Consider the following 10,854-nt stretch of genomic DNA (forward strand, 5'->3'; position numbering starts at 1 on the left):
TTCATCTAAAAGGCGTTTTTGTGCACCTGACAACAACAAAAATGACTTGGCTTCATTCCAGTAAAAATCCTTCATAGCCCCCTGAAGGTACCTGGCCCTAGCCCACCCATCTGTTGTTCCCAATGCACCCCCTCCATATAGCAATTGCAATTCCTCAGACCACCTACCTACTTTAGCTCGCATACACCTCGCCTTTTCTCTACCCCAACTATGACAGAAAAGGGCCACAAGATCTTTAAAACCTTCCCACCACGCGGCATAAGTCTCAAACAGACTCTGCAGATTTTTCCACCCAGCCACTAAATTATAGAGAGCTACACAGAAGGTTCTGTCCTTTAGAAAGGAGGTGTTAAACCTCCACACACCCCTCCCTCTCTTCATGCCCCCGACCTCTGCCCACACCCCCACTAAACAGTGATCCGAGCACCACATTGGCATCTGTGTATAGTTGTGTAGCTTCACATGTCCCGGGAAGAATAAGTAATCCAGCCTGGAAGACTCCTGCTTGCTATTTCGCCATGTATAGGTGGGCTCTTGACCTCCTGCCCCCCGGAAGGAGTCTTGCAAAGAAAACCCAGCAACCAAAAGTGCCAATTCTTTACCCGAATCATTATCAAGGGACATATTGAAATCCCCTCCCATAATTAGCAATCTATTTGTAAACAAGACTGGTGGCAAATTATCTAAAAATCCCTTCCTATCCCCCAACTTACTTGGTACATACACATTAACAAACCGAAAAGCCACCCCCCTCCACCTGGCATCCACCACTACCACTCTTCCCGGAACCACCACATTAGCAGATTAAATTATGAATTCCCAGGAATAAAATAAAATGCCCACCCCATCCGATCTTACACTCCCTACTCCCCAACAGGAAGGCCCCACCTCCCACCCCGCAGAAAAAACAGATACGTCTTCTTTTCCTTGTAAATGACATTCTTGTAAAAAACAAAAATCAAAAGGCAACATCTTTAAAGAAAGATAAATTGAAGTCCTCCTCTGTAACATTTTAAGTCCCCTTGCATTTAATGTTGACACCCTTAAACAATTGATTTGATTTAACCTTTCTCAAGACACCTTCATTTTCCTTTTTCCCCTTTGCCCCTTCGTCCTCTAAACACCTCCCCTCGATGTCCATCTCACCTCCCTCTTCCCAGTCTTGTCTGGTTCCCGGTTCTTGAGTCTGGAATTTGCTGCATTTCCACTCTCTGCAAAATCTGCCTTTACATGCCCACGAGCACCACACCTTCTGCAATACATTGGCTGACCCGGATAGTGAAGGAATCCTCTGTTTGATCCTATGAAAAAGGATCCTGGAGGGTGGACAAGTCCCCCTGGCAATGCTGGATCTGCCCGCAGTTTCACCAAATATCTCCGTTTACCTGTCCAGATACCAAACCGATCTTTCAGGCGCTCTCCCCCTTTCACTGTCTTGCAGTATCTGGCCAGAAAGGTTAAAACATCTCCATCCTCCACAAAAGGATTATAAAGGTGAATTATCAAGGGCAAAAAGTCCTGTGCAAAGGCTGGATGTAGCTGGAAGCCCTTCAAATGCTGATGATCTTTCTTCTTTTCCCAAGCCTCAAAAAACGCAATGCAATCTCTTAATTGAAAAAAGGTTAAATCCATAAATCCAGAAGATGAAAAATCTTGCAGACAAAAAACCAAAGAAGCTGTAACTCCAAAAATTTCCCTTAACAGTTCAGTCACCACGAAGTCACGTCCAAATCTCTTTTTCACCTCTGCATCTGAATCCACTTTGAGTTGTAGCCTGACAGTGTTCTTCAGCCGCACCACCATGGTCGGCAAAGGTGTATCTACTCTCGCTGCATCCATTTGGTTTGATCACACTTGGTCTTAGCCAAAAGGCCGAGAAGCGATGCTGCTAAGACGCAGCAGGGAGGAAGCCGGACACGGCGATGCCCATCTCGGCTTTGGTAAGTTTTGGGAGACCTAAAAACGCTGGGGGATGGTAGTACCCTCCCCTGTCTACAACGTCACTGGGCCTCGTCCCGATCGGCCTGACGGAAAGTACGGCATGGCTCGTAACTCCCAAACGGTTGGTCGCAGAGCCACGTGCCTTATGTCATCGAAATTTTTGGGTATTTTGGATTTTGCCGAAAACCTTCTTTTGCAACCTAGCGCCAGGTATTTGGCCCAGTCCCACCCAAATCAGCACAGAAAGCTTCTCTGGAGTCTGACTGTCAATAATCATCCAAAAAAAGAGGAAATTTCCATTCACCTTGGCGAGGGGACCTCAAAACGTGCTAAGGTGGCGTGTCCGAGGTGGCTCGAATGGCTATAACTCCGGGAAGGAGTGAGATCCCTTCACCCAAATTGACACACCTGTGCAGGGGCTCAGTCCGAGGCCAGGTGAAAAGGGGCGCGGCGACAGGCCACTAGGTGGCGCCGTAAGCTGAAAAATAGGGAAACTCTAATGTAAAAGGACAATTAAACAAAGATGAAAACACCTGAAACACTGCGGGATGGTAGTACCCTCCCCTGTCTGCAACGTCACCAGGCCTTGTCCCGATCGGCCTGACGGTGGAACTGCAGCGACGGAAAGTACGGCATCGCTCGTAACTCCCAAACGGTTGGTCGCAGAGCCACGTGCCTTATGTCACCGGAATCCTTGGCTCGAGCCGAATGAGACGCAGGTCTCAGATTGGCCCGTCGCTCTGACGAAATTTTCGGGTATTTTGGATTTTGTCGAAAACCTTCTTTTGCAACCTGGCGCCAGGTATTTGGCCCAGTCCCACCCAAATCAGCACAGAAAGCTTCTCTGGAGTCTGAGTGTCAATAATCATCCAAAAAAAGAGGAAATTTCCATTCACCTTGGCGAGGGGACCTCAAAACGTGCTAAGGTGGCGTGTCCGAGGTGGCTCGAATGGCTATAACTCCAGGAAGGAGTGAGATCCCTTCACCCAAATCGGCACACCTGTGCAGGGGCTCAGTCCGAGGCCAGGTGAAAAAGGGCGCGGCGACAGGCCACTAGGTGTCGCTGTAAGCGACAACAAAATTAATACGAATCGAAAAAAAGGACAACCAAACAACATGGAGACAGTTACAGCTAGGCTGCAGTCAGTCCAATCTACTTTCAAAGTAAGGTCTGCGCTATGTTCGAACTAAACTACCCACCAGGGTCCGATTTTTCAAGAGCGCAAGTGACTTTGTTTCACAGGCGCACAACACATATCTCGCATGTGACAGAACTCCCCATTCTGAAACGAAAATAAATAAAAAACTGTAAAAACCTCTTCTGCTTTGTTTCACCAACAATTTCAGGGGAGAGCGCGAACGCAGTCCCCCACTACCATAAATTATGCAGTCGAGATTCCCGCATTTGGGGAATTCGCAGGGGTCAGCATGGCCGGAGTGCAATGGACAAGCCTCGCCCTGGGTGAACCGCCTTCTTGATCATGGTGTCTCCCCTGCCAGGTAAGTATGAAGGCCCAGGCGGTCAGCCAGAGGTGTGATTTGCATCTCTACCATCCTCACCAACGGTTAGCCCTCCGCCCCCCCCCCCCCCCCCCTCCCCCCTCCAGGAAAGGAAGGACGGGTGCCTTCCGTTACTGGCCTGGAAACTGCCAAGCTCATGGGCCGGTGCTTCCCAACGCCAGTTTTAGATGACTCTCTTTAAACAAACACACCTGATTCGATGCGTCACCTCGTCTGTGAAAGACTTCAAGACCTCAGGTGGGTGCATCGTTAGTGGAAGAGTCCAAGACCCCAGGAGGACACATCAGGAAAAAAGTTTGCAATAAACCACAGCATCTGCAATGGCAGCTCTCATTCCTTGTTCTGCTATTTGACACAATAAATGGCAATCCCCAAAAAGGGAAAGCACACCGTTCCTGGAGACACTGCGATACCAGGCCGATGCATGGAGTGGACGGAGCAAGCCCCGGCTCCAGCTCCGTGATCTAAAAATCCATTTAATATGTAGTCCCCGGATGGGGGACGTATCAGATATTAAACTGATAAGAACAGATTTTTTTTTTTTGACTGGTTTTATTGATATTTAATCAAAAGTGGTACAACAGTACGTCAAGTAATAGATAAAATACAACATATATGTTCACATGCAGGTATGAGTAATAAAATAAAATTAAATAAAAAATTAAAAAACAATCGTTCCAATGACGGTTAACACACCACTAAAATCCTGGATCTCCAAGACATGCCTTATGTTAAGATACAGACAAAGTACTTAAAATGACCATAATAAAAAAAAAAAAAAAAAAAAAGGGTTATAAAGGTTACACATTGTTAAATTGTTCTTTTACATACATTTTTATTTTCTATTAAAGTGCTTTCAGTGTGTTTTAAAAGCCAAAATAAAACTATGTAAAAAAAAAACAAAAAAAAAACAAAAAAAAAAACAAAGGGTTCTCTATTGTGCTTGATCGGGGAGGTAATCTTTCAATTTGGGCCTCTCCCTCTCTTCGATCCCAGGCAATCAGACCCAGCTTCAGTGACCCAGAGGAGATCCGTACCCTCTGGCCCGCTGCTCCCGTAGCCGGAAGTGGTGAAGGTACATCTACGGGCAACCAGGGTCGGTGGTGGCCGGGACTCTCTCTGTGGCAACCCCGGCCCCCGCTCTGAATGATTGGGCGTGGTGCCCCTGCAGCTTGTTCTCCACCATCCTTACAGTGGCTTGGAGGGGCACCATCACCCGTTTCCCCACCAGCAGGTTTCTGGCAGTCCAGATTGCATGCTTTATAGCATTCAGGGTGAACCAGAGTGTTGTGAACTGTTTTGATGTTAAATCCTTTATCCTCCGGCCCACCCCTAGGACGGCGAGATTATAGTCCATCTGGACCCCACCCGCTGGCAGGCATGGGAAAACCAGGGGGCCGGTCGCGGTCCACCCGTCCCGTGCAGCACCGCACTCCCAGAGGACGTGCCGCACGGTCTCTTCCTGATTACACCCGAGCCGTGGGCACTTTGCGTTGGCGGCCATGCCGCGGGAGTGCATAACCGCCCTGGTTGGTAGGATCTCATGGGCCACCATCCACATCAGGTCTTTTTGCCGGTTCCAAAGTGCGGGGTGGGCTGCGTTTCTCCACACTGTTTTGGATTCGCTCTCAGTTAGCCCTGGAACTGGGCTCACCTTCTCCCGGGTCCTGCACAACAGAGATAATCTTTTAATGGTTTTTTAAAATGTCCACATTTTCTCGTTCTAGGTCATGTTTCTTTAAAAAAAATTTAATAAATGCATATTCTTTTGGCAAGTTAAAAGACACTGGAGTTCTAAGATCTACGGTTAAAATTTTTAGGTAGCGTAAATACGACCCCATCCAAAACTTCACTATTGCTGCGGTCTTATCACTGGATGGGGCCGTGGCATACTTAAAATGTAATCCTGTAAAATGACTCCCTAAAAAAAGGCTAAGGTCTGGCAGTCCTTTGCCTCCGTTTTCCTTTCTTTTCTTGACTGTTTCTCTCTTTATTCTCTCCCACCTGGATCCCCAGAGAAAATAAAAGACAGCACGTTCCACTGCTAAAATGAAGGACCTGGGGGGGGGGTAAAAACAGAGCACAACAATAAAAACAGAGGTAAAATCACAGCTTTAAAAACTAAAATCTTTCCCTCCATCGTCAAAGTCCTTAGTCCCCACAAACCCAGTCGCTGTCTTACTTTCCCTAAAGCATTGGTCCAATTACCTTGTCCACCCCCCTCCCTATCAAATTTTATGCCTAGAATTTTTATATTATCATTTCTTAGAGTCACTTCCAGTCCTCCCACGTCTATGTCGCCCCACTGTCCGAAGAGCTGGGCCTCTGACTTGTTTCTGTTTAATTTGGAGCCAGAGGCCCGTCCATAAGAATCTGTGAGTTCCAAAGCTCTTCAGACAGATAAAAAGTCAGTCGTTAAAATTGTCACATCGTCCATGTATAAAACACATTTTGCTATCAAACCTCCTGGTAGCTTAAATCCTGCGATCCGTTGGTCCCTTCTCAAAAGCTGTGCCAGTGGCTCAATGCATGCCACATATAAGAGCGGGGATAACGGGCACCCTTGACGGACGCCGCTGTGAATGTTAACAGCTTTTGTTAAATGCCCATTTACAAGAATTTTGCTGGTTATATCATTATACAGCAATCCCACCCATGCTAAAAACCTCCCTGGGAAGCCGATTTTCTCCAGTCCCTGCAATAGGTACTGGTGCGAGACCCGATCAAAAGCTTTTTCAAAATCTAAATTTACCACTATTAGGCCAATGTTTCTGTCTCTCGCAAAAGAGATGGTGTCTCGGATCAATATCAGACTGTCCGTGATCCTCTTCCCGGGCACAGCACATGCTTGATCCGGGTGGATCACATCCTTTAAAAACAGGGACATGCGTTTAGCTAAAAGCTTGCTAAAAAGTTTGCAATCCAAATTTAAAAGGCTGATTGGTCTCCACGTTTTTAAATCTGTTCTATCTCCTTTTTTATGCAAAAGTGAAACAATTCCTAGTCTAAAACTGTCAGGGAGTCGGTCCAGTCTGTCAAAGTCCTCAAAAACCATTAAAAGTTCTGGTGCTAAAATGTCCCAAAATTTTGAATAAAATTCCACGGGAAGGCTATCACTTCCCGGCGACTTACCAGTTTTAAAATCCTTCATACATTTTGTAAGCTCTAAAAGAGTAAAATCTTGGGTTAAAATTGCACACTCATTATCAATTTTCTTTTCTAAATTTCCCAAAATATTTTCTATGGCTTCCTCTGTTATCTCTTTTTTGTTGTATAAATCTGTATAAAATGTTTCTACTTCTTCTAATATCTCTTCTGTATTTCTGGCTTCCTTCTCCCCCTTTTTTAATTCAGTGATTACCCCTTTATTTGTTAAAATCCTCTTAAAAAAGTATCTTGTGCATTTTTCACCTTCCTCCAGATCTTGTTCCTTACTTCTTAAAATCAACCCTTTGTTTCTTTGTTTTTCCAAATCAGCCATTTCTTTTTTAACCTCATTTAATTCTTCATTAAAATCAAACCCTCCATTCACAAACTTGAAATACCTTTGTAATCTTTTTTGCAGTCCCAACATGCGTCTCTTTTCTTTGTTCTTTTTTCCAATCCCTTTCTTTCTAAAAAACAGTCTCGTCCGGTGTTTCACCATCTCCCACCACTGTGCACGTGAATCGAAAAAGTCTTGGAGGGTCTGCCATTGACTGAATTGCTCCCTGTAGTCACTAACTATCTCCTCATCCTGCAAAAGGGAGCAATTCAGTTTCCAGATCCCTCCCCCTACCGTCAATTTTGTGGTGAAGGAAATAGTGCAAGACAGCATAACGTGATCGGAAAAGAATAGGGGTGTTAATATAGCATCAGTCGGCGGGCAATCGCGTACGAAAATGTAGTCAATGCGAGAGGCATTGGTGCCATCACCACTGACCCAGGTGTAGCCCACCTCTCTTGGATGCAAAGTCTTAAAACAGTCAGTTAATTTAAAATCCTTAACTAAACTTTGCATTAAAACTGATGTCTTGTCAAACCTAAAATCTGCCCCCACCCTCTTCCTATCAGTTTTGGCTAAAACGCAGTTAAAATCTCCCCCTACCACTAATGGTACCCTCCCCAGCATGTGGGACTGCAGTTCCTCTAAAAGCTCATACCTATCGTTTTTACCTGTAAAACCGTACACATTTAAAACCTTAAAATCTCTATCTAAAAAAGTCATATTCGCTAAAATAGCCCGCCCATCTCTTACCACCGTGCTCCCCTTCACCAGGATGTGAGGGTTATTTATTAAAATCGCCACTCCATCATTTTTGTTAAAATTAGACCCGCTCCATATGGAGGGTCCCGGCGTCCATAGCTCCTCCCACCTCCTGTAACTAGATAAAAAGGGTAAGGCACACTCTTGTAGTAAAAAGACATCTGACTTTTGAGATTTTAAAAAGGATAAAATAGTATGTGCTCTGACCATGGACCTCACACTTCTTACATTTATTGTTGAAATTGTGAGGGCCATGGTGAATAAATTAGGTAAAAAAGGCATGAGCTTAAAAAGGAACTAAAACATTTAATTTAAAAGACTACAAAGTTCATTTAAATCAAAAAATCTCTTGTGACACCCGCTCCTCTTTACTTGTGATAATATTGGGTTCAGGAGCGGAGGTGTCCACCGCCTTAGGATCCGCAGAGAAAATCTCTTGCGGCTCCTTTGGCAATGATGTTCTTAACTGTATTTGCAGAAACGAAACCTCATTCGGGGAGGCTGAGGGCCACACCCTGTCTCCCTCCTCATTACTTGAGCTGGTGGACCTCAACTTTTTCTCCTCTGTTTGACACAAAGGAGACCCCGCAGGTCTTTTCTGCAACTGAGCATTAGGTAACCAATCTAGAGTTATTCCGCCTATACTGCTTGAAGTGTTTTGCTCGGTGTCTAGATCGGGTACAGTTTCCAAAGAGGAGGGGGTCAATTCATCTGACTCTTTCTCCTCTTCACTTTCTTTATCCATTTTCATACTCACGTTTTGCTTTCCTAATTGGATGGGCGGAGTCTCCTCCTCCCGTCCGTTACCCGCGTGTGACTCCGCCCCTTGACACGCCCCTTCCGCTCCGTCTCGACCAGTCCCTGGGCTTGGTTGGGTATTCAAAATTCCCTCCAAAACCTCAGGGACCGCCTCTTTTTCACTCGTTTGGTTTTTTGTGGCGGCCATTTTTGCTTTTAATATGTTGGCAAAAGATTTAGGGCAGTCTCTGTAGAGATGGTTGGATTCACCACAAAGATTGCACTTTCTGCCATTGGTACATTCTTCATAGATGTGGCCAATTTCTTTGCACTTACCACAAACTGTTTCCTGACATGCCTCTATGAGGTGCCCAAACCGGCTGCATTTACGGCACAGTTTGGGCATCCCCTGATAATGAATGTAGCCTCTGTTTTCTCCCAGCACAATCATAGAAGGAATCTGACTTAAGCCCTGGAAGCCGTGTGGATCCTCCCATTGTTTAATGGGAACTCTCCACGCGCCATTCCAGATGCCGTCCTCGTCTAAAACCTTGACTGGCTGGCCCCGAACAGAGCAAAATCTCGCCAACCATATCGCTATGTCATCTCCACTCACAGTTTCATTAAACATTCGAACAATTACCACTTTCAGGGAATTGTCTGTCAGTTTTTCAACTGTGAACATGGAGAGACTGGCTTTTACCGCTTCCAAACGAGACCAGAAAACATTTAGCAGCGCAGCGCTTTTAAAACTCAAATCAAAACCACGGTTCTGGGGAAGAGTCAATAAGCAATTTACATCATTTGCAGAAATCCTAAAACCTTTTGTACGAGTTTCCATGAGAAATCAAGTCTGGACATCACCATTAACGTTCCATCATCATTTTTTTTAAACATAAAACGCACGCTGTGGTGCCTCCGCACGCCGCCACGAGCAGCCGACATGGTGGAGGCACCAACAGCCCTTTAAAATACGTACAACAGCCAATAAATGTCTAAAAGACTGAAAGAATAAATAACTAAACTTTTAAAAGGACAATAAATAATAAAAGAGCAAAATAAATAAATAAAAGTGCACTTTACCTGTGAACGCTAGTGTTTTTCTCCTTCCTAGGCGAGCTGGAAAAGAACCTGAAGAAAGAAGAAAAACAGAAAAAATGCTGTTCACAGGTGAAGTCCAAGATATATCCCTGTCCGGAGAGACTATAACCACTGCCCGGTAATAGTCTATTTCCTTCCAGAGAAGATGATCGCGAACACGTCCCCCTGATCTTAGCCAAAAGGCCGAGAAGCGATGCTGCTAAGACGCAGCAGGGAGGAAGCCGGACACGGCGATGCCCATCTCGGCTTTGGTAAGTTTTGGGAGACCTAAAAACGCTGGGGGATGGTACCCTGATAGCACACATACATCTAGGAGACGTCTATTTGACATATGAATTTACATCTGCAAGATGTAGTTTTAAGGCTGTTTGCTCATCTGCAATACGTCTATTGGACGTCTCCTTTTAGCAGTGTTTGGAAGGTTACTTTGGAAATGTAATAGGTTACAGATTACAAGTTACCCTGTTTAAAATGTTATAGTAGTATAACTTTTTCAATTACTTTATTAATGTAACTAATTACTTTTGAGTACTTTTAGATTACTTTTCTAAATTTGTGAAAATTAAATAATAATAAATAAAAACATATACATCAACTCAAATACAGTTATCTAATAAGCATGTGTCATTCCTGTATAATAAACTCCTGAAACATTGGTGTTTTTTTAAACTGCTGTCTCTTTGTATATGATATGATAGGTAAAATGCATGACGTGACACAGAGCAGTTCTAGAAATTATGTTTATGTGCTCATGTACTCCTATATTGAGGCGGCAGAGGCTGACAACACTGCAAGCTTCAGTAGGCCTATGTGTATTAAATGAAACTGCATGTTTTTGCCATTAATTTACAGGAAGGGCGGACTGGGAAAAAAAAAATTCTGTTAAAATTCTGGAAATTATTAGGGCATATGTCTCAGAATAGTCAGTGCAATTTGGGAAAGAAATCAGTGAAATCTGTATGTGGATGTGTGTAAATATTCAAATGTAATTGCCTTTGTAATCGTTAAAAAAATTCATAAGTAACTTTAATTTAATTACTAATTTTTCTTCGTAACTGTAACTAATTACAGTTACATTCATTTTGTAATTAAATTACGTAATGCTGTTACATGTAACTAGTTACTCCCCAACACTGCCTTTTAGATGTCAGATAGATGTCAATAGATGTCTTTTAGATGTTTATGATTTAGAAGGTATATAAAACTGACATCTGAAAGGCGTATGTCAGACGTTTGTAGATGGCAGATGCTTTCAGATCAACAGTTTCTTTAACAGAACATCTTGCAGACGTAAGTGTGCTATCTGG

General features: G+C 44.1%; 2 non-coding genes across 2 annotated transcripts; both read right to left on the reverse strand.

Annotated features, from left to right (window-relative positions):
* Positions 1-3,285: 3,285 nt before the first annotated feature.
* On the reverse strand, positions 3,286-3,449 carry LOC113082695 (U1 spliceosomal RNA). The gene has a single exon (XR_003282822.1). It is a non-coding gene; the product is annotated as a U1 spliceosomal RNA (small nuclear RNA).
* Positions 3,450-3,841: 392 nt separating this feature from the next.
* On the reverse strand, positions 3,842-4,039 carry LOC113082702 (U2 spliceosomal RNA). Its single transcript, XR_003282826.1, has one exon. It is a non-coding gene; the product is annotated as a U2 spliceosomal RNA (small nuclear RNA).
* Between the last annotated feature and the right edge of the window lie 6,815 nt (positions 4,040-10,854).

Source organism: Carassius auratus, unplaced genomic scaffold (assembly GCF_003368295.1).
Source record: "Carassius auratus strain Wakin unplaced genomic scaffold, ASM336829v1 scaf_tig00036721, whole genome shotgun sequence".
Lineage (NCBI taxonomy): Eukaryota > Metazoa > Chordata > Actinopteri > Cypriniformes > Cyprinidae > Carassius > Carassius auratus.